This window comes from Sceloporus undulatus, chromosome 3, assembly GCF_019175285.1.
Source record: "Sceloporus undulatus isolate JIND9_A2432 ecotype Alabama chromosome 3, SceUnd_v1.1, whole genome shotgun sequence".
Taxonomy (NCBI): domain Eukaryota; kingdom Metazoa; phylum Chordata; class Lepidosauria; order Squamata; family Phrynosomatidae; genus Sceloporus; species Sceloporus undulatus.
In genome coordinates this window covers 225,273,507-225,294,162 of record NC_056524.1, presented here as the reverse complement: position 1 = coordinate 225,294,162, position 20,656 = coordinate 225,273,507, and the positions used below count along the sequence as shown (strand labels likewise).

The following is a 20,656-nucleotide window of genomic DNA, read 5'->3' as shown; positions in this document are numbered from 1 at the left end:
TTGCTAGCTTACATATTTGTGGACTTCTTGCTTATTTGCTTTTCCATACCCACTTTCCACAATGCACAAGTAATCTGTAAGTAAAACCTATAAGTTTTACAAGGAATACTATTCTTGTTGTTTTATCTGTTAGATAAAAGTTAGATAACTAAAACTACTTCTATAAGTTTTACAAGGAAGATTATTCTTGTTTTATCTGTTAGATCCTATGTATGTGTGGATAGACATGAGCCTAGTTGTTGCTCAGCTACTGTCTTGCGAATTATCTCTGCTATAGAGAAATCCATTGCTTTCTCTTGCATTTCCTGACAGTTTCATAGATAAGAGACTAGAACCCTGACCTTTTTGATCCTAGTTGAACATTCTAACCACTAAACCAAGACTTTGCTGGCAAAAGTTACATTTGGGCTACAGTTCCCAGAAGGGTGGATTCTGAGAGCTATAGTCCAAAAAGTTTTTTCCCCAAGCTTTGTACTTAGCTGTGGTGCCAGATCTAGAATGTTCCAAGCTGTTTCTAAGTATACCCTCATGTTCTATACTTTCACAAAGCCTGGCTGCACTATTCAGGGAATGCCATGATGTTTTTTAAATAACAGATCTTAAGACTCATCTTGTTGCTGCTGAGGAACATAGCAAATTCTGAACTTTGTCTGCATTTCCAGAACCAGTGCAATAATTTTGTTGTTCCTGTGGACACATGCATAGAAAAATAAAATGAAAAGCCCACTCTTACCTCTCTATTGTTCTTTCTTGTCTCTTTCTTATTCTTTCCTCTCTTTAAATTTCTATTATCTTCTTGATCATAAAAGCAAACAAAGCTAAAAAGAACATTTTGTCAGCTTACACTGTGATACACTGATAATCAAGATAGAGGCACTGTTTTTGATTCAATATACACAACACTGGGCAATTTCAAATTAGTTTGCTCCTACTATCTCCTGATGTCTGGAAGAAAACACATACAGAACAATTTTGATCTTAGCAAATGCACATTCTGGGATATTGCTGATAGGTGGGTGCCAGAAGAGGGCAGCAGAGTAGTGACTAGAACAAACATGGTGTTTGTCTTGTTTCCTAAGAAAATCTGTATAGGCTTTCATCTACATTGAAAGGACAAACATTTGTCTTTACAGCAAATAGGTTAAAAAAATAGCAGGAAAATGAAAAATGAGCCAGAGTGAACAAATGCCACATGATTCTAAGGAAACTGGGGGTTATTTCAGTCTATACAGAATGTTGTGGACTCAGCTACATCTCAGAAGCTAAAAGGGCTGATGTGCATGAAAGCAGCACTAAATTAAATAATCTTCCCAATAATCTGAATAATCTTCTTGAGCTGGTCAAACTGAACTTCAGTGCTATCAGAACACACTTTTCTCATAGGAATACTCCAACACAGCTCCACCATCACCCTATCTGACAAACAGACAACCATTTCTCAACCTTGTATGACTCTGCAGCATGACAACAGATTTAGCAGAAGGCAGAGTATAGTCATTAAGACTTTACTTTAAATGTGGAGTCAACCTTTCAAATGTCCTCTTCATTTCCACAGGAATAAAGATACAGGGGATGATTAACATGCTAAGTTTCTGAAACTTCTCTACATTTGTCTTTGGCTTCAAGACTTCCCAGTCTATGAACATGCAGCAAAACAAGAGACAGAAGACTACACACTCTTAGTGTAAATATACACCGACATACTTACATTAGATCCCACACATGGACAATCAGTGGTGCAACAGACACCACGCCTTGAGCTCATCCACTGCACAAGAGAGAGGACTGTGTATGGGGAGAATGGCTGGCTGCACTAGGAACCACACAAATGCACTTTCTAGGACCAATTTTGATCCTAGCGTAGTGCCTCAATAGCATTCTGGCCAGAAATGTGTTTCTCTCTCAATTCTTGGGGGAGAGCTTCCTTACAAGTCTACAGCCCAGCTGCTGTTTCCCATTGGAGCTCACACCCACCCAATACTTAATGGTTTATTATGACTTTTAAAGGCTGTGTTACTCACCAAATGCAATCCACTAACTCACTGAATTCTCTTCTTCCCAAAGCAGGATGTAGTCCAGCAAATATTTGCATTTAACTGTTCAATACTTAATGGTTTATTGTGACTATTAAAGTCTGTTCTAAGGCTTATCAAAGACAATCCACTAACTTGCTAAGATTTCCTCTTCCCAAAGGAAGACAGAGTCCTACAAATATTTGCATTTAATAATTCAAAGTGCAAGAGTTGTCCTTGCAATTGTTACCACAAGACCTCCTGGATTCAAATTCAATTCCCCACACATCTGGTTGGAGAAGTGAATTACTACCTTAAATATGTGCCTTAACATCATGCTCTCTAGGGTACATACACAGAGAGTACATAACTAATATGTTTGGCATAGTTTGGGCCTAAGGGTATATAAATAAGAAAAGAGTGGAGAGGACCTCATCAAGTCATCAAAAGTAAATGAAAACCAAAATCTTGAGGCCACCTCTTTTCTGTTGCTTCTTTTCTCATTCTGAAAGCTAAACAGCCACTTTCCTTTTTTTAATGGTAGAAATGTGTTTTTTTTAAAAAAGAATATTTATTAACTTGCAAGGCAGACAACAACCAGGTCATGAGCAGAAGCAAAAGATACTCTTTTTTTTTCTCCCTTGCCCTTTTTCTTTTCTGCCTTTCTTTTCTTTCCTCCTCCTCCTCCTCCTCCTCCTCCTCCTCCTCCTCCTCCTCCTCTTCTTTTTTTTTTTGGGGGGGGGAGGATTGTGAAGTCAAAGGCTTTCACAGCAGTGTACCATATTTTTTTTTGTGGGTTTTCCAGAATATGTAGCCATATTCTGGAAGAATTTATTACTGACATTTCACCTGCATCTGTGGTTGGCATCTTCCAGAATGCAGCTACATAGTCTGTAAAACACCCAGAAAACTAAAGTGATCATTGTTAAATTGTTTTTGTCAAATTTTAGGAAAGTTACGTAGTTCAGCTGGGGGCATTGTTTAGGAATGTGTAGTCCACAAAGTTAGTTTTCCAAGATCTAGGCTGAAATATTTTTATCTTGCTTCTCCATCATTCACTGCACCTGATGTGGTCATGATTGAAAAGGGAAGCCACAGGCTACATCTGCACTGCAGAAATAATGTAGTCTGACACCCCTTTAACTGTCATGGCTCCATCCTATGGAATTCTTGGATTTGTAGTTTGTCATGGTACCAGACAGAGAAGGTTAAATATTTCACAAAACTACAAATCCGAGAATTCCATAGCATTGAGTTAAAGTGATGTCAAACTGCATTATTTCGGCAATGTAGATGTATCCTCAGTTAAATATGAACCAAAACAGCAAAACAGGTGTCTTTTGTAACTGTATTATTTGATGTTCTGAAGTTTTACTAAAAGCTGTAGTATTCTCCAAAGCCTCTGTAAGATTCAAAGTTACATCACTATGAGAAATAATGTCATAAATGTCATCTTTACCAAGCAATAAAGGTAGACTCTTTTGCCTACTTTCTTTACACACACACACACACACACACACACACACATTCTCTACTGAAATGATGCCAAGTGGCACTGTGACAACAACGTTAAAAATGCAGTCGAGGCAAGAATGAATAGGGTAAAAAGAGATAGTATCAGGATGGTGTCAAAATCCAGTGGTTATGTGGTCTTAATATCAAAGACAGATTCCAAGCAGTGATACACTGGAGGAGCACTTCACTGGTCCATTGGAGAATGTCTGCAGGCTAGTGCTAAGAATATTTTAAGCATGTTGCCCTTGGTTTTAGTTTCAGGGATAATTTTAGAAAGCATATGTCTAGGTCTTTCATTTCCACACTAGCACTGCTGGTAACATGTGTCCAACAATATCTGACTCTTTCCTGGCCAAATTTTCTCATCATCATTACTGACATTCAATACCTTTGCTCGAATGCTGGTTACTACTTTTAGTGACGGGAAAGCTACAGCGCTTTGCATGACACCGACAGTTCTTCTAATGCAAGCTGATAAGAATAGATGTTTATACAGGATGCATTGCTTGCAGATGGCACGACTCCTTGCTGTGTCCATTTGCAGTGAAAAATACTGTCACTGATCTGAATGTGCTTGGCTTGGGGGCTTTTCAACAAAAGAAAATTCTTAGTAGAAAATCAAACATATAAATGCTTGTTAGAAATATGTACGAGACCAAACTAATGTTGCATGAAGCAGCTACAAAACAGAGCTTCTGGAAATTCCTTTTTAAAAAGCAATTATTAAGTTAGTATTCCATTTTCATTACATTTAAACTACATATGTTGCTTAATTGTTATTTAAAAGTAATTCTTTACTTTTTCAGAAGTAACTAATTAACTTGTTTTTTTTTTAAAAAAACAGCTGATGTTACGAGGAGCTGGCTTGAAATATAAAACACATTCTGAAATTCACCTCTATAACCTCAAAGCCTGGAAAGGAACATGAAGCAGCATTTGAACTATGTATTATTCCTCTTCCAGCATTTTGCCTGTAACCACAGAAGTAATACAAATAGTAACAATAAAAGTAAAATGGTAAAAAAAGTAAGCAGTACAGCAAAAATGCAAGAGTTAGTTCTGTGTTCTATGACATTGTCATTATAGGAAAAAGGAAATATCTATAAGTAACTCACCAAATGCCACATTATTTGTAATTATATTTGCAACAAATTATTTCCAAGTTTTGCTGCAAACATTGGAAGATGCCTAATCCATTGCCAGATTGCTTCATTGTGTGACCTTCTTCATATTCCCTAATTATTCATCAAGTAGCATTTGTTTAAGTTAGAAACTGGTTTCTTATATCCTGTCTTCTCTCCTAGAGTGAAGTCATAAGACTGACATTGACCATACTTCCATGGCAACAGACAGTGCTGTTGTACACAATGGGTTATGCTTTCCAGTCGATTGAGAGAAGGTGATTTTGGAAAGGAGGCTTCTTTCTTTTTCCTGCCCACTCCCCGCCACTTGCAATCATTTCTAATAATAATGAGGGAGGAAACGCAAATGTACTTTCATATTAAACTACTGGGAAAGTTGAGTTCTCAGTCACTTCTGCCAAATTTGACACTTCTTCATACTTGCCTTTGAACTGCCTTTTAATAAGTAACACATAGTTGCACTGCAACTCTTGGATAAACTAGCCAATTTATTTCTAGCACAAATTATAGAAGTGTAAATGCTGTTTTTTGCTTACTGAGACCTTGTTTGGAATATGACCAATTCTGAGTCCCCCCCTCCCCCCAAAGAATGACTATAAAGTAGAACAAATATAAACATTCACTAAATCTGACTTGCAGTCAGAGATGTGCGGCCTTACCCACACAGAAATTTCCATGGCATTAATGGGCTTTTCTCCACAGTAACTGTGGCTAGGATTGCATTCAAAGGGTGCATGTCTGAGCAAACTTTCTGGGAAGTCATTTTTGGAATTCAGCAGGATTTTTTTTTAATGTAATGAATCAGTAATGGACCATGTAAGGGATCTGAAATCCTGCTTTTGAATATCAATAGTTATTTTATATTATTAAAATAAACAGAAAATAGACTTATTGAGGAGCCACTAAGCACCGGACTGTGACTCTGGAGGTCAGGGTTCAAATCCCAGCTCAGATCTATAAACTCACTGGGTAACCTTGGGCGAGTCCAAGGATAGCAATGGCAAACTCTCTCTGAAGAAAACCCCGTCATAGGTTCGCCTTAGAGTTGTCTTAAGTTGGAATGACTTGAAGGCACACAACAACAAGACTTATTATTATTTATATCCTGTCTTTGTACCAATATTCAGACCCAAAATGGCTCATAATATATTTATAAAACCAGATAAAACTAAAACCACAACAAATTATAATAAAAAAGACACTTACATTATATTACATTTTAAATTTAAAATAATATTAAAAATGTTTTTCTTGTTGCTGCTGTTTCATAACACGTGTTTCTTAAAATCACTTTGAAATGTAGCAATAGTTTAATTATATTTAATTTTCTATATGTTTTGGGGGATAGGGATTTTTAACTGTGTTAACTTTCCCAGGACTGGGGAAACATTAACAACAACTCATGCTGCATTTGATGGGTGTCTGTTTCCCTGCTGATCAAGAAGCAGCTGGCAGGCAGTTCCATCCATCACATCGTGCAAGTGATCTCCAGTGCAACAGGCAAAAGCAGAACCCTTGGTTCAATTCCCCCTCATGCCAGAGATCACTCTCTCAAGAGGGTCTGTGGAACCATCAGCCATCTGCTTTCATTTCTCTCTCAATCTACATTAGCCTTCAGCCCACTTAACAGCTATTATGGACCAGAAGAACAGCAACCATGCAACTGCCAAGTGTACAATTATGTTTTGATTGGCCACCAGCATTAGGGAATGGGAACTGCAGAATGCCTGTACAAAAGCAAGAAGGTACTTCAGACTTAATTGTGTTCTGCAGCTATATTCCTGCTTACTTCTCAGTACTTTCCACCTTAGCAGGCTGGAATCTGAACTAACCAAAGACAATTTCCTATCACTTGGCTTGCACTGGACTCATCCAGTCTGACAATTTATCTTGATCTGTGACACATCACTTAATGTTGCTTCTTGTTGCTTCCCTGCCCAAACTGTCTCCTGGCCTTTTCTTAAAAGTGTCACATGACATGAGATGTTTAATGTGAATGTATCCACTTTCCTACTCTCCCCCCAGATGTGCTTTGCAGTCCATGACTTTCTTTTGTTTCTGTCCCTAAAATAGCGCCTTATAGTTTTCAAAAACTCTCTCTACAATCTTAGTAGTAAAACACTAAATGGCTAAACTGCAATTATGTTATTGCTGTGCTCAGATGAGACTGCTGTCCTACAACATACAAACTCACCAGCCAAAAATCTGCTATCAAAGATGAAGATGCAAAAGAATCCAGTTTTGCTGAAGGAAACAGCCTCCATTTGCAATGCTTCCCACTCATGAGACTTCCTCCTTTGAAATGTTACCTTCTTGTTATCATTCCATTGGCACTGTATATTTGTATGGGTGTGTGACATTGCAAAGGCATGGTGAGAGAGGTGGCATTATTCAACAAAACAGGTAGCTTGCTAGATCCATTATGGACTAGAGACTGGGACTGGTATTGGGAAAGGAAGGGATATTGATCTCACCTGAGCATAATAACACCATTGGAGTTATTTTGAAGTAAGTTTTTTGGGGGGGAGGGGGAACCAGACGCAAGCATTTGGGCGGCAGCATCCAAAAAGTGCCAACGATCACAAAGCACATCTGAAAAATGGGGGGTGAGGGGACTGGACATAGCAACACCCAATGTTGTAATCCATGTCATAAGCATGACACTCATGTGATCCGAAGTGTGATGCATTATCCCCTCCCTCCCCACCAAAAGTCACTTAACTGGTAGGAACAAAATAAAAATCAGAAATGGAGGGAAAATATAGTAACCTCCCCCCCACCCCATCCTAGGATTAGCAAAACATTGTTTGGCTTTGTGAGGTGTGTGTAGATTAATGAGAACATCAAAAACCTATCTGACTAATCTTGGATGAGCACACATGCCTACCAAATGCCTGTCCACATTGTGTTAATTAGAAATGAAGAACTAAAGCAGTGCTACTCAAAGTGATGCTCCCCAAACCAGGGTTGGTCCTTGAGCCTTTTACTGCCAGTCCTAAAATTTCCCAGGAAATAAAGAAACAATTGCACCCAATGGTACAAATTTAGTGTTGGTCACTGGCACACTTGAAAACAATAGTTGACAGTGCCTTACTTACATCAGATAACCTGAGAAGCAATGTTCCAAAGAACCTGCTTAGATAAACTGAAATTTAATGAGGTGGGTTTTTTTTTTTGTAATGCCTAGGTGCGTATGTGTCCTGCAAAAAATCCATGCTAATCTTAATTTTCTTTTTTACCCTTTGTTGGTTTTTAAATAAGAGCCAATCCAGGACTCTACACTCCTGTGACCACCACTTCAAGCAAAGAGACTCTGAATTAAAAATCAATGCAACTTATTGTAGAAGCCTTTAAAATGTCCCATGGAATGATTTTGAACTGGAGCACTTGGAAGAGCTTGAAATGGTATCTTAAAAAGGGGGTGGCTTCCAGCATGAGAAGTGGGTGGTCTGCAGGCACTGAAAGACATCAGATGTTCCAGCTTCCAGAGCTGCCTGAGTACTCTGAAAACAGCCAAGGGATTTTCAAAAAGCAGCTGATGGATTATAGTGTGATATTCCACTTAGTAGTCACCTGTTTCATAATGCATGGAGTGCTATACTGTTTGAGACTCAATTCAACATCCACTTTAAGGGAATGGCAGCCTCTTCAAATTTCAGCTCAGCCATCGCCTAGCTCAACGCCCAGTAGATAAGGTCCAGTAAATGGTCTGAAAGCTCCTAATTCAGACATTTCTGAATTTTGGTTCTTTATAGCAACTTGAGGAAGTCCATAAGACTACATACAGGATGTAATACATCAGGCATTTCTACTAGTAAAACAACCATCATTTATTTGAGCATCTTTTGATGTGTCTTTTTAAAAATTCTGTGGGTTGCATTGGGTACTGTCCAGTTGTTCTGCTGTACAAGTCTATCTGATGGCATCCTAAAAGAACAGAACATTGTGTGTGTGTACACACAAGCCTTTCCACTGGTTTCATGACCTTCCAATATATTTTAAGAGTTGTTAGAGATTTTTTTGGGTATCTTCTTTCCACTAGAAATATGGCAGAGCAAACACTAAAAAGAAGGATCAGAAAACCTAGAGTAAGAAGTGTGTGTGCAACAACTGCTCCACAATTATTACTAGAGTTACTATCTCAGAATGTGCCCTGAATACTTAAATGAATTTTGCTCCTTTTTTTTAAATAAATGAATTTGGAGAGAAACTATCAGCATTTTAATTTTAGTACTTGAGACACCACTTAACCTATCAGAGGCGTGTTACAGACCGCCGCCGCCGCTTGCTCCGTGTGGGAGCCGCAGCAGCCACACCGCGCGGCTCCCGCACGGACCGAAAAAGAAGCTCCAAAATGGAGCTTCTTTAAGCGGCGCCTCTATGACGTCGCGAGGCGCCAGGGGCGGACTCACGACATCATAGACGCCGTGACACGTGCAGATACACAGCGTCCGATACGTAAATATGGCGGCGGCCGTGTGGAACGGCCGCCACCATATTGTACGTACAGAATACATACTAGGGTTAGGGGGTGCAGAAGCACCGCCCCTTCCTAACCCTAGTACGCATTCATTACGTACTAAATGGCAGTGTGTAACCCGCCTATGACAATAAAAATACGCTTTCTCCTTCCCACTTCAACTCACCTTGTTCTGCTTCTTCTAAAATGAACAGCCATGATGTAGCCAGGATCCTGTTGGTGACATATGCAGGCAGATATGTCATTTTAAGATCATTGCAAAAGGTATCAGTACTGTTTTCATACAATGATCCCAGTGCTTGCAACCTACTGTTCTGCTGCCAGAGCATCTGTAATGTTCTGGCAGGACTGATTTACTCAAGTACTGACAATCCAGGTTTAAAGCTACACTGAAGTAAAATGAATCCACCAATAATTTGTATATTATAAATCAATGGAGAAAGGATACTGGAACAGGAATGAAAGCAAAGTGTTCTTGTGTCCTTTCAGCCAAGTGCCGACATGGCTTAACGTGCTACTGGTCACCAAAAGTACACAGGAAGACACTTACTCCTGCAACCACTAGAGCTCATAGACAAGGCACCAACAGCCCTCTTTTAGGACTAAGATAAAAAGAATCCCTAACAGATGGAGGGCCACAGGACTGCCTGTGTAGAAGCTATGATGATGTTGACGGGTTAAAATGGGGATGTCCCCCTCTTGGTTCTCCCTGGGGCTGAGAGAGAGGGAAAAGTTTGGTTGAGTCCGTGGATGCAAAATCCAAAGATTCAGAGGGCCAACTGCATCTTTTATAGTTTTGTTTCTGGGCACCCATTAAGGGTGATATGAAACTCAAGCAGAGGAAAATAGCTGATATAGGCTTCTAAGCAACTGAGACACAGAGAGATTGAGAGCATATACCCATGCATATTGCAGACTAAAAGCCCGGTAACTGCACTATTTGCTAATTACGGAAAAGATAATTCCCTACAACACCCCACCATGCACGTTAGTGGCAAGAAATCCAAGTGAGGTCCAACTGCATTTCTGAATCCAAATGAAGTCCATCTGCACCTAATTGAAAATACCATAGAAACCTATCTTCCATAGGGAGGGGGGATAACCTAAATGGCAGTGGGGGGCATTCTGACAGCAAAAGTAGACATGATGATGGGAGCAGAGGAGGAGAACATATCCCCCAAACCAAGAGTGACATGTGTTGAGATCCCACTACTTTCTCCATCAGCCGGCACAAAAACTGATAATTTCAAACTGGGCAAGAGTTATCGAGGACCATGTGGTTCAAAGTTGTTGTCGTTTGTTTCACTGATGACTTTTTAAAAAATGCTTCTGAAACTCTGTTTTCAAAATTCTCAGATTGCATAAGGAAAAAAAGGAATCAACAGAAACTGACCACAAGGGGAGAAAAGAAACCAATAGAAGCGGACCAGACACTGCTGCATTCTTTGCTGACTGTCAGAACTATAGCACCTAAGCTGGAATGCAAGTGAGTGATTTTATCTGCAAAAAACAATGTAGTCAAGTCATGGTTTCAAGCAACTGATTATTGTTGTATCTGTATAAGAGTTTCTTCCCCACTTGAAAGAGTTCCTTTAGTTGGTAAATTGGTATTATGGTGGCAAAATGAAGTGCCTTAGCCAGGATCACTGCTAACCCACTGTCACTACCACAAAATAAAGCATGCAGTGGTTTCTCATCTGTGTTAGGTTGTTGCTATCCAGCTCTGTGATGGCAGTGCTGCTCTATACAATGTGTACAGTACAGTACAGTTCTATGAGTAGGTCAAGGAAGTTTGAGGCTGAAATAATTGTCTTATCCCCAGCAGAGAGCAGGGCCTGAAGTGATGCTGAAGATCTCAAGGCTCATGGTCAGGGCAGATCTTAGCATCTGCATTAGGACTGCTTTGTTTGTATAGACTTCATGGCTTTCATGGCAATCATGGTCCTGTCTCAGATTATTTCTGGCTGAATGAAAGCAGATGAAAACTGTGCTTCTTGTATGTCTGGAAACTCAAAATGGGCCCTGTTTTGTTTTTAACCATAGTTAGCAGCAGCTGTGATTCAGCAGCATCGGTTTAACTAAAATGACCAAGATGAGAGAACTATAAAGATCTGAGCAGACTGGCAAGGGAGGTTCAACTGGAGTGGCAGCCAAAGATCCTGTGGTTTTTTTTTTAATGGTCTGAATATCAAGTCTTTCTTAATTCTGGGATTCTTCTGCCTTGTGAAAGAAGCTCACAAAGAGCATGAAAATTATTAATTGTAACAACACAAATTAGAGCAATTATTAAAGCCTGGTACAATTTCTAGAACTGGAAATAAACCATTTGAGACCTGAATTTGCTAAGAGTCACAGGCTGTATTGGTGGAATTATAGCTAGAAAGGCCATTGTTGTGCCTTTCTGTGTACATAATGTGCTGAATTTCAGAGATAAACTCCAGCCAGACTGGTATGCAGGTGGTCACCCACTCTGTAAAAACCAGGTGCATTGGGAAATATGGACTTCTCTTTTTACCCTATATAATGAATATTTACCAGTGAATCCATTTCTGTCAGGATTTCATTTCCAGAAAAAAATTGGTTTAAATCTCATACCAGACTGACATTTGGTCTATTGCTGAGACTCTGACAATGTTAGCATTAAGACATTTTAATGGTTATGTAAGTTTCATATCCATGGAATAAAAATATATCTATATCCATAAGCAACCCCATGCCCTGAGAATTGGTTGGGAGTTGAGCTCATATACTGAGTTATTCATGTAATAAATGCAGACATTCTGAACATGTGGATTTGCTGTTTCTAACAATGATGTGGCAGTTGCCTTCTATTATTTCATTCTGTCCCAGAACTAAAATTCTGGCCATTTACCACATAATCCAGTTGCATTTTCTGCTCTTCTGTCATGCTCTTTTCTTACTGAAAAACACACCAAAATGCCTAACCCTGGATTATGGATGTAGATGCAGGTACAGAGGTCTTCACTTTATTTATTGCACACCTCATAAAAAACTAGTTCTCTGAGCATTTTGCAATAGTTAAAATGTAATGATAAAACAGAATAAATAATATCATGCAATAAACCTCTGAAATCCTGTACAGCAAAACCCCAATGAGCACATACAAACACAACACAATAAAATAAAACAAAAAAATATATAAAGTGAAAAAACAAAAACAAATAAAATCCCACTGATGGGAGCTTCCCACCTCTGCCTGGGAGTAGAACTACAGATTTGACATACTTAAAATATTTATTATTAATATTCCTAGGAGAACTTAAAATTCCTGGGCCAGTGTCTAAAACAGGGAGTAAAGTGAGCACCAGGGAAGTTTCTGCAGGAAGAATGTTACAAAAAGCAGAGGAGAGTGGCAACTGGCAGCATCAGTGTCAGAAGGGCTGTAAATCCACACCAGCATGTAACACAAATTTCTTTCTCAAAATAGGTTCAACGCTTTGGATGGCTCAAGTTCAGACTAAAACCCAGACTGGATTTGCTGTTCTACCAACATAGAAGCTGTAATCAGCATGAGCAGAACAGCTAGTTAGTGCTATCAGAATGATCTGATAGTGAAAGAATTCCCCCACAGAAATAAAAGATACTTTGATGAATTTTCTCTACTGTACTTAGATGGAAATGGTTGTTCTTGCTTGTAGCTGTTCTTCTATGTAGTTTCCTTCCCTTCTAAAATTTTACTGTGGGCATGATGTAGAGCAGTTCTTCAGCCACAGCTGGCACTTTGACTTCTCCAGTATGTTTCTGGGCTTACATGACCATCTCAAGGATTTAAGATGCTGGACATGACTGCACCTCTTTCTTCACTGTGTCCAGCTTGCCAATTTGTCAAAGAATCCCAAAAGAAGAAAACAAAAAGGGTGACAAAAAGAAAGGGAGGACAGGGAAACAGAAAGGAGTGTGAGGAGGAGAGAGAGGGGAGGTTGACAATATATGGAGATAGCAAGCAAATGGTGGCGTTAGAGTGAGAAAGGGCTAGTGAGAATCTGCATTGGAGGAACCCTCCAAGCTACAAAGCCTTGAAATTCCATCTGTAGTCGCAGGACTCAGACAGATCATAGGTTTCCCAGAAGCATCTGGTTGGCAACTATGGGAACTAAGGGCCAAGATAGGCCTTTGGCCTGAACCCATAGTCTCAAGTTAACATATCCATTATGCAGAGCTAGGAAAAAACTAAAAAAATAAAAAAAATAAAAAAAAAATTAGCAAGTTAATTTAGTAACTAATTATCTTAGTAGCAATGAGCTAGAACCAACTCAGAGGTGGCCATATTGGCCATGAAGCAACATACAACAAAATCCAAAATCCACAAAACAAATACCTTTACTGGATCAACCAAAATGCACAAAACAGATCAGACAAGTGTTAAAAATCATACAGAGTCACAGACTTACATTTTGTCTCAGATGTTACTTTCATTACCAGTTAAATTAGTCTGAGATCTCAATACAGGTAGAGGCCACTCCTCTTGTTAGCCATACAAGCGCCAGACAAAGGGCAATAAAAGTCAGGCATTAAAATTCTAAATCAATTTTGTTTTAGTTGTATGCCTTCAAGTAATTTCTGACTTATGGTGACCCTAAGGCAACCCTATCATGGGATTTTCTTTGTAAGAATTAATCAGAGGATGTTTGCCATTTACTTCCACTGTGGCTGAGGGCATCATGTGACTTGCCAAAGGTCACCCAATGGGTTTCATGGCTAAGCTAGGAATCAAACCCTGGTCTCCTGAGTCATAGTCGAACACTCAAATCCATTAGCAGCCGCAAAATAATTTCCATTGAAATCCAGGCAAACTCTGTCCTGTGTGGGGCTAACTGCCCCTTTCTTAGGGAAAGGTCTCTGTATTACTGCACACAGAAAAAATGTAGGTCCTGTATAGGTAAAACTGAGTTATTTGCCCACCTCCCATAATGGCCACCTCTATACTTGCCACTTTTCAGTGGAACAAGAACAGGTATCCTCCCTGGCACTCATTAGTGCAAGCATATGAGCCAGTTTGCAGTGGTTAAATGCCTGTACTGCAGCCACTCACTCAAAACCATAAGGTTGTGAGTTCAATCCCAGCTAAGGGGGCTCAAGCTTGACTCAGGCTTGCATCCTTCCGAGGTTGCTAAAATGAGTATCCAGCTTGTTGGGGGGCAACAGTTGGAAGAGCCCTCCCCTCCCTCCTTCCAACTGTCATCTTCTGGCCTTAGAGGGAGTGAAAGGACAGGCCCAAAGCCATCGGGTCTGAAGAGGAAGAGCGCTCCTCTCCCTCCTTCCAACTGTCATCTTCTGGCCTGAAAGGGAGTGAAAGGACAGGCCCAACGCCATCGGGCCCGGCCTTGTTTAAGAAAAAGAGCCCTCCCTCCAGTTCATCTGCCTTGGTCCAGGACTCAGAGGGAGAGAAGAATGCTAGACCTCCCATCCCCCCATTCCCCTCTCCTTTTGTGTCGTGTCTTTTTAGATTGTAAGCCTGCGGGCAGGGAACCGTCTATTATCACCTCTTTTGGAAGCCACCCAGATTCCCAGTGATTGGGCAGCATATAAATAAATCCTATTATTATTATTATTATTATTATTATTTAGTTTACAGTTGTAAACCGCTTAAACACTGTTAGTTCAGTATGAAGCAGTATATAAATGAAGCTGTTTGGTTGGTTAGATGTGTGCTGATTTACAGGCTGTACAGACCGGCCATTGAGGATGGCCTGGGGGCAGAGCTGGGGCGCACACCCTGACTCTGCTCTCAGGCCGGCGTGATATTGTGCACCACACCACATGCTCCTCTGGTGTCTAGGTGATGCAGCACCAAAGAAGCACTGATAAGGTGCAGTGCTGGTGGCTATGGTGCCTTTTCCACAGCGCAGAAAGGAGTCACTTTTTGTGGCTCCTTTTTGTACCACAGAAAGGTGAGATTGGAGTCGCAGGGTACAGTTGCTGCGGCTCTTGATCCGGTGCTAAAAAGGGCAGCCTGTACAGCCCCTTAGTGTCAGTAGAAAGAGGAGTCGGGAATGGTCACATGAATGTATGCCTCATGTTGCTGACCAGAACAAGGACAAGAAAAGAGAGAGAGAGGATAGATAGAGAACGGAAATGAGCCAAGCTGACAACATGACCTCCATTAAAGACTGACCCTAAAAGAGAGAGAAAGAGATTGGAGTGGGTACTACGTCTGCTATCAGAAACAGAAAGTGTGTTATGCTAGTGTGAATTCACATGGCCATGGTAGGAAGGGGGAGAATATATCAAAATAGCCAGAGAATATTTTCCTGCATGTTTCAATGACACAACAGTAATAGCAATTATTAATTAGGGATGAGTAACTCAGAAAGTTGCAGAGTGCAGTAACAGTTCTGGGGGTAACCAGAATAATAAGTAAAACAACTTGTTCCTTTTAAAAGGTAACATGCCAGGCTCTGCCATTTAAAAAACTGCCTAAGTAAAAAAAAAATGTTTTGGATAGGCATGGATTCTTTTTGATCTTTTATATCTGGCATGCTTTTCCACCAAAGGATCAGATATATGATTTTGGTCTACGTTAGATTTTGCAGGCATAGGCTATATCTTTGGACATGCCATCTTCGTATCACTCATGAGCAGGTGCTTCTACTACTACTCCCTTTCCCACGATGAGTTAATTAAGGAAAAAGGTATCAGAGCTTGGAAACATTTTTTCTTTTGATCGGCCCTATACAGACTGACAGAATAAAGGTGCTTCAGGTCACTTTGGATGTATGCTGTTTAAATGATGCATGCATCCTAAGAGTCTGGAAACTGCGCCAAAGCTGCACTTCAGTCCTTAGGACTGGATTGTGGCTTTGGTGTGGCTTCGGATGATGCATGCACTTAGGATGCATGCATCATTTAAAAAGCATACCTTCAAAGTGACCTGAAGCAGCTTTATTTTGGCCTGTCTGTATGGGGCCAAAAGCTCCCAAAATCTCTCACCCAGTACAGCTAGTGCCCATATTGCCTTGGGGATTCTTGGAGTGACAAAAGAATCACTCTGTCAAGTCCCCTTGATATTTGATTTCTACAGACTTTTAAAAAGAAGACGTTTCTTCAGGAGTAGAGAAGCAATCTTCCTTGTAATTCCATTATCTCTGATATTTGATTTATAGACTGCCTTTCTCCCAATATAGAATTCAAAGCAGTTTATAATGTAAATTAAAATAAAATGGCTAAAACAATACATGGTGCAAAAGCTTAAAAATGATTAATCAGAACACTAGTATGAAAACAATTAAAACTATATTAAATATTACAACCACTGCACATCCTTCTACCCCAACTTTCTGTCAAAAACAGGGCAGAGATGTGATCAACTTAGCCTTCTTTGGGAGGGAGTTCCATAGCTTTGGAGTGGATACCAAGAAGGCTGTCTCCCATTCCTTCACCAAATGAACATCTGCCTTGGAGATTGTAAGACTTGGATATATTCCTATGGGGAGATATGGCATTTCAAATAGTCTGAAAGCAGTTATTAGGACAGAATACAGAAAAATGTAATGGTTTCCAGCTAGAAAGGGGTTCAGACAAGGCTACACACTATCACCCTATCTATTTAACTAGAATGCTGAGAACATCATATGAAAAGCAGATTTGGACTCAAAGGAGGGAGGTGTGAAAACTGGAGGAAGAAACATCTAAGATATGCAGATGACATCATAATATTGGTAAGAAATATCAGAAACATGGAAAAATTATTGAAGAAGATCAAGGCAAAAAGTGCAAAGGAAGGTTTACAATGAAACAGCAAAAAAAAAAAAAAAAACAACAAAAATTATGAGCACAGATGATCTACATAATTTAAAAGAAGAAAATGAAGAGATCAAAATAGTTTGAGATTTTCCATACTTGGGCTCAATCAACAATCAGAGTGGAGACTGGATTCAAGAAATCAGAAGACTAGGACTTGCAAGTGCAGCTATGAAGGAACTAGACAAGATCTTGAAGTATAAAGACATATCATTAAATACAAAAATTGGGATTTTCGTGCTGTCATATTTCTCATTTCTGTGTATGATTGTGCAATCTGGACAGTGAAGAAAGTGATAAGGGGGGCAGTAGGAAAAGAGGAAGACTGCACTCTAGGTTAATAAACTCAATCAGAAAAGCCATGGCTATGAGTTCAAAGGAGCTGAGCAAGGCAGTTAAGGATAGGATGTCTTGGAGGTCTCTCATTCATAGGGGCACTATGGGTCAAAGCCCACTCAAAGGTGGTTAAGAACAAGAAGCTATAATAGTCTTTATACTTCATAACCAGCACTTTGGAGTGTGCCCAAAACAGATTGGTTGCCAGTGGAGCTGTTTCAACAACAGGGTTCCATTCTCCCTTGTTATATATTACTGTGAGTTATGTTAGTGCTCTTCTGGCAAGTGGATTTGCTTAGAAATAAAAGTGATTAAAATTGCTGTCTAGAGGTGTAAATATTAAAATTAATTTTTAGACACAATAACCCATATTAAAATTAGCCTTTAGCCATAATAACAAATAAATAAGTACACATTACAGCTGATGTGTGTGTGGTTAACCTACTGAAAAAGGCAGGGTAGAATTCCATATTCATTTCAGTTTCTGCTCCTCAGATCTAACTACAACTGCATCTGCTTAACCTCAGCAGCTGAAGGTCTCCATTAATACTAAAACGAATCTTGCCATTTTATCACAAAAAAGAGTTCTTTGAAGTTTGTTTTCAGTCAATGTTTTGAGGTGATTTCCTGTGAAATACAGCTAGCAGAAATGGGCTTCAGAAAGCAAAAAAGTGTGGAAATAACCTAGTTTTACTATCCTTATTTCCCTTTGGGAATTCAGTGTTAGCAGCTTTTGGTGTGAAATATTCTGTGGGCACAATATTTCAAGGTATATTAATGCTAAAACTTCCAGACCTCTGCATCTAAAATAGAGGCAATGAAATATATTGTTTCCATAGCAGCTTTCAAATGCCAAGAGATAAAAGAGCTTCAGGGACTGATTTACTGAACATCATTGTGTTCCTTTCTGGAGCCGCAATGATGTACTCTATACCAAGGACCTTACCATTCAGATCAGACATACCAACACTGTAGAATTAGGAAACAAGTAAATTTACAGTGGTGGTGGTGATAATTTTTTTAAAAAAACAACAATAAGAGGAGGAAGAAATCATCTACTTTTCATCTCTTCAAAGACCTGATACTTTACTTTGCACGTTTTTTCTTGCCACATCTTTTTCATCTTTCTGTCCCCTTCAAATGTTATAGCAGCAGGTAGAAAAAAAACCATACAGTGAGTATGTATATTAGCTAGCATTTCTATTATATTTGCTCACACAATTCCTCATGTGTTTTCAATGCCCACTCTAGAAAGTGAAATGGACAAAATCCATGGCAACACTCCATGCATTTTGGAATACTGGTAATATTCTCCATACCTGTTCTATAAGAAACTCTGAATATAGGCATCAGTTATTCACATACATTTGTGGAGAACATTCTGAGGAAGATACAGTAAATGTGTACTTGAATTCCATTTTTGAGACAATTTGCTACTGAAATGCTTTAGAAAGAGTCAAACAATTCTAGAACCTTGGACCAGATGTCACAAGTACTCATAGCTAGTTATTAGTGTATGGCATTAAATCTGTGTCTATGTAATGCTGTTTGTGTCATGGAATCTGGAACAAATGATAAAACAGCTAAATAAAACATGACTTGAAAGACATCACTAACATCTGTAATTTATCTATAATAGTATTTCTTCTTCTACATCCAAGACAGTTGAATAATGTAAACAAAACAACACCAACTCTTCATTAATTTTAAGGTGAAATAGCCTGCCTGAGGATATTTTACTCTTTGAAACAATGCTAATTTGCAATAGTTCAGAGACACATTCTGGTAGAGATTTGCTATATTTATGAAATAGGGTGGGTCTACCTTTCATCTCACCATGGTGGAAAAGACTAACCATCTGACCTGTGTGCTTGCTCAATTTTCATTCCAAGTACCAGTGTTTATAACAAGCTGCACGACCCTTTGTATGGTGCATTATTTTTAAACCATTCACTTATCCCTGAAAGACTTCCCTAGAGAAGCATTACAGAATATTAGTGTTTCTCTGTCTTGTCTAGGCAGTGGATCTATTGTTAACTTTCTCTTGCTCCAAACATAGCCAACCACCACCACCCCTTTGTTATTTTTAACCTCTCTATCAAGCCTCAGTTCATTCTGAACAGTAGCATTTCTGACTTTCCTCCTAGAGTTCTTTGTTATTGTATTCCTCTTTCATAATTTCCCCTTTCTTGAATTTCTTATACATTTCTCTTTTGAATCTGAGCTCATTTGAAAGTTCTTTATACATGCACCCTGGTTTCATTAGACACCTCCCACTTTTCAACCTCATTGGAATTGTTTCCAGCTATGCCTCCAATATCTCATCTTTAAGAAACACCCATGCATCATGAACTCATTTCCTTTGAGTATTTTTGACCACAAGATCTCACCCAGTATTTCCCTAAGTTTGCTGAAATCAGCTTTCTTGAAGTCAAGTGTACGTGTTTGACTATGTTTGCCTTCCTCTTTTTCTCCGTATAATAAATCTCAAGAAGACATGGTCACTTCTGCCCAAGGATACCATTACTTCCACCCCATTGACAAGTTCACCTTTATGGGTTAAACTAGGTCCAAAATAGTTGATCTCATTGTTGCCTCCTCAGCTTTCTGTACAATGAAAGTGTCTGCAAGGGTAGTGAGGAATTTGCTAGACATTACATTCTTAGCAGTTTGGCTACAAATATCAGGGTGATTGAAATCTCCAGTTACTATTATCTCTCTCCTTTTTGAATGGCTGGACCTTTATTTAGGAAGTCATCATCCAAACCTTCAGTCTGACTTGAGGACCTATAGGTGATCCAGCAATGAGGCTGATCTTCTTTCTCTCCTCCTAACGTTTTATTCAAATACTCTCTGCTACCATGTTCTAGGTCATCAATCTTCCCACAGGTGAACACATTCCTGACATATAATTCCAGTCCTCCTCCATTCCTGTTTGGAATATTTGGAACTGATTGTACCCTTTATATTTCTGGTTTGAGAATTTTATTGGGTGTTTCAGTCAAAGTTTTCTTCCTCCAACTTTACAATAATCAGTCCTGTCCAAGAGGGGCTTCTTCAAAGGCACTGAAGAGTATCACACCAAGGCCAATTCAGCAATAATCTCAGTAATGAAAATAAAAAGCAACAGTAGCGCTATGGCGCTCAATAGTTTCATACACTCTCACTTTCATGTGAATGGGAAACTTAAAAGCCAAAGAATAGAGTGATTTCTTTTCACACATACCCATGAATGAATCATTAGTACATTGGCACTGATCATTTTGCACATGTGTCCTTGCCTCTTGCAGTCCCTTCAAACCTGGGTTGCTTTCTGCAGTCCCTCTGAAGTTTAAAGATCCTGGGTTGCTGGTTTATTACAGTTCTTTTTTAAATGTGCTAAATGTGTTGGAAGTGTGCTGCATCTAAAA

The 20,656-nt window shown here is 39.4% G+C and overlaps 2 protein-coding genes across 9 annotated transcripts in view; one reads left to right on the top strand and one right to left on the bottom strand.

Moving 5' to 3' along the window:
* OTOS (otospiralin) overlaps positions 1-4,815 on the bottom strand; it is a 64,068-nt gene extending 59,253 nt beyond the window's left edge. For all 3 annotated transcript variants that reach the window (XM_042457519.1, XM_042457521.1, XM_042457520.1), the window contains exon 1: positions 4,643-4,815. The gene's annotated coding sequence lies outside the window, so the exon portion shown is untranslated. The remainder of the gene's footprint in view (positions 1-4,642) is intronic.
* Positions 1-20,656, top strand: part of LOC121925404 (glypican-5-like) — a 715,763-nt gene that overhangs the window by 7,457 nt on the left and 687,650 nt on the right. For 3 of the 6 annotated variants that reach the window (XR_006102866.1, XR_006102868.1, XR_006102870.1), the window contains exons 4-6: positions 4,372-4,472; positions 4,832-4,926; positions 6,046-10,635. The gene's annotated coding sequence lies outside the window, so the exon portion shown is untranslated. The other 3 variants (XR_006102869.1, XR_006102865.1, XR_006102867.1) reach the window with 3 other exon arrangements.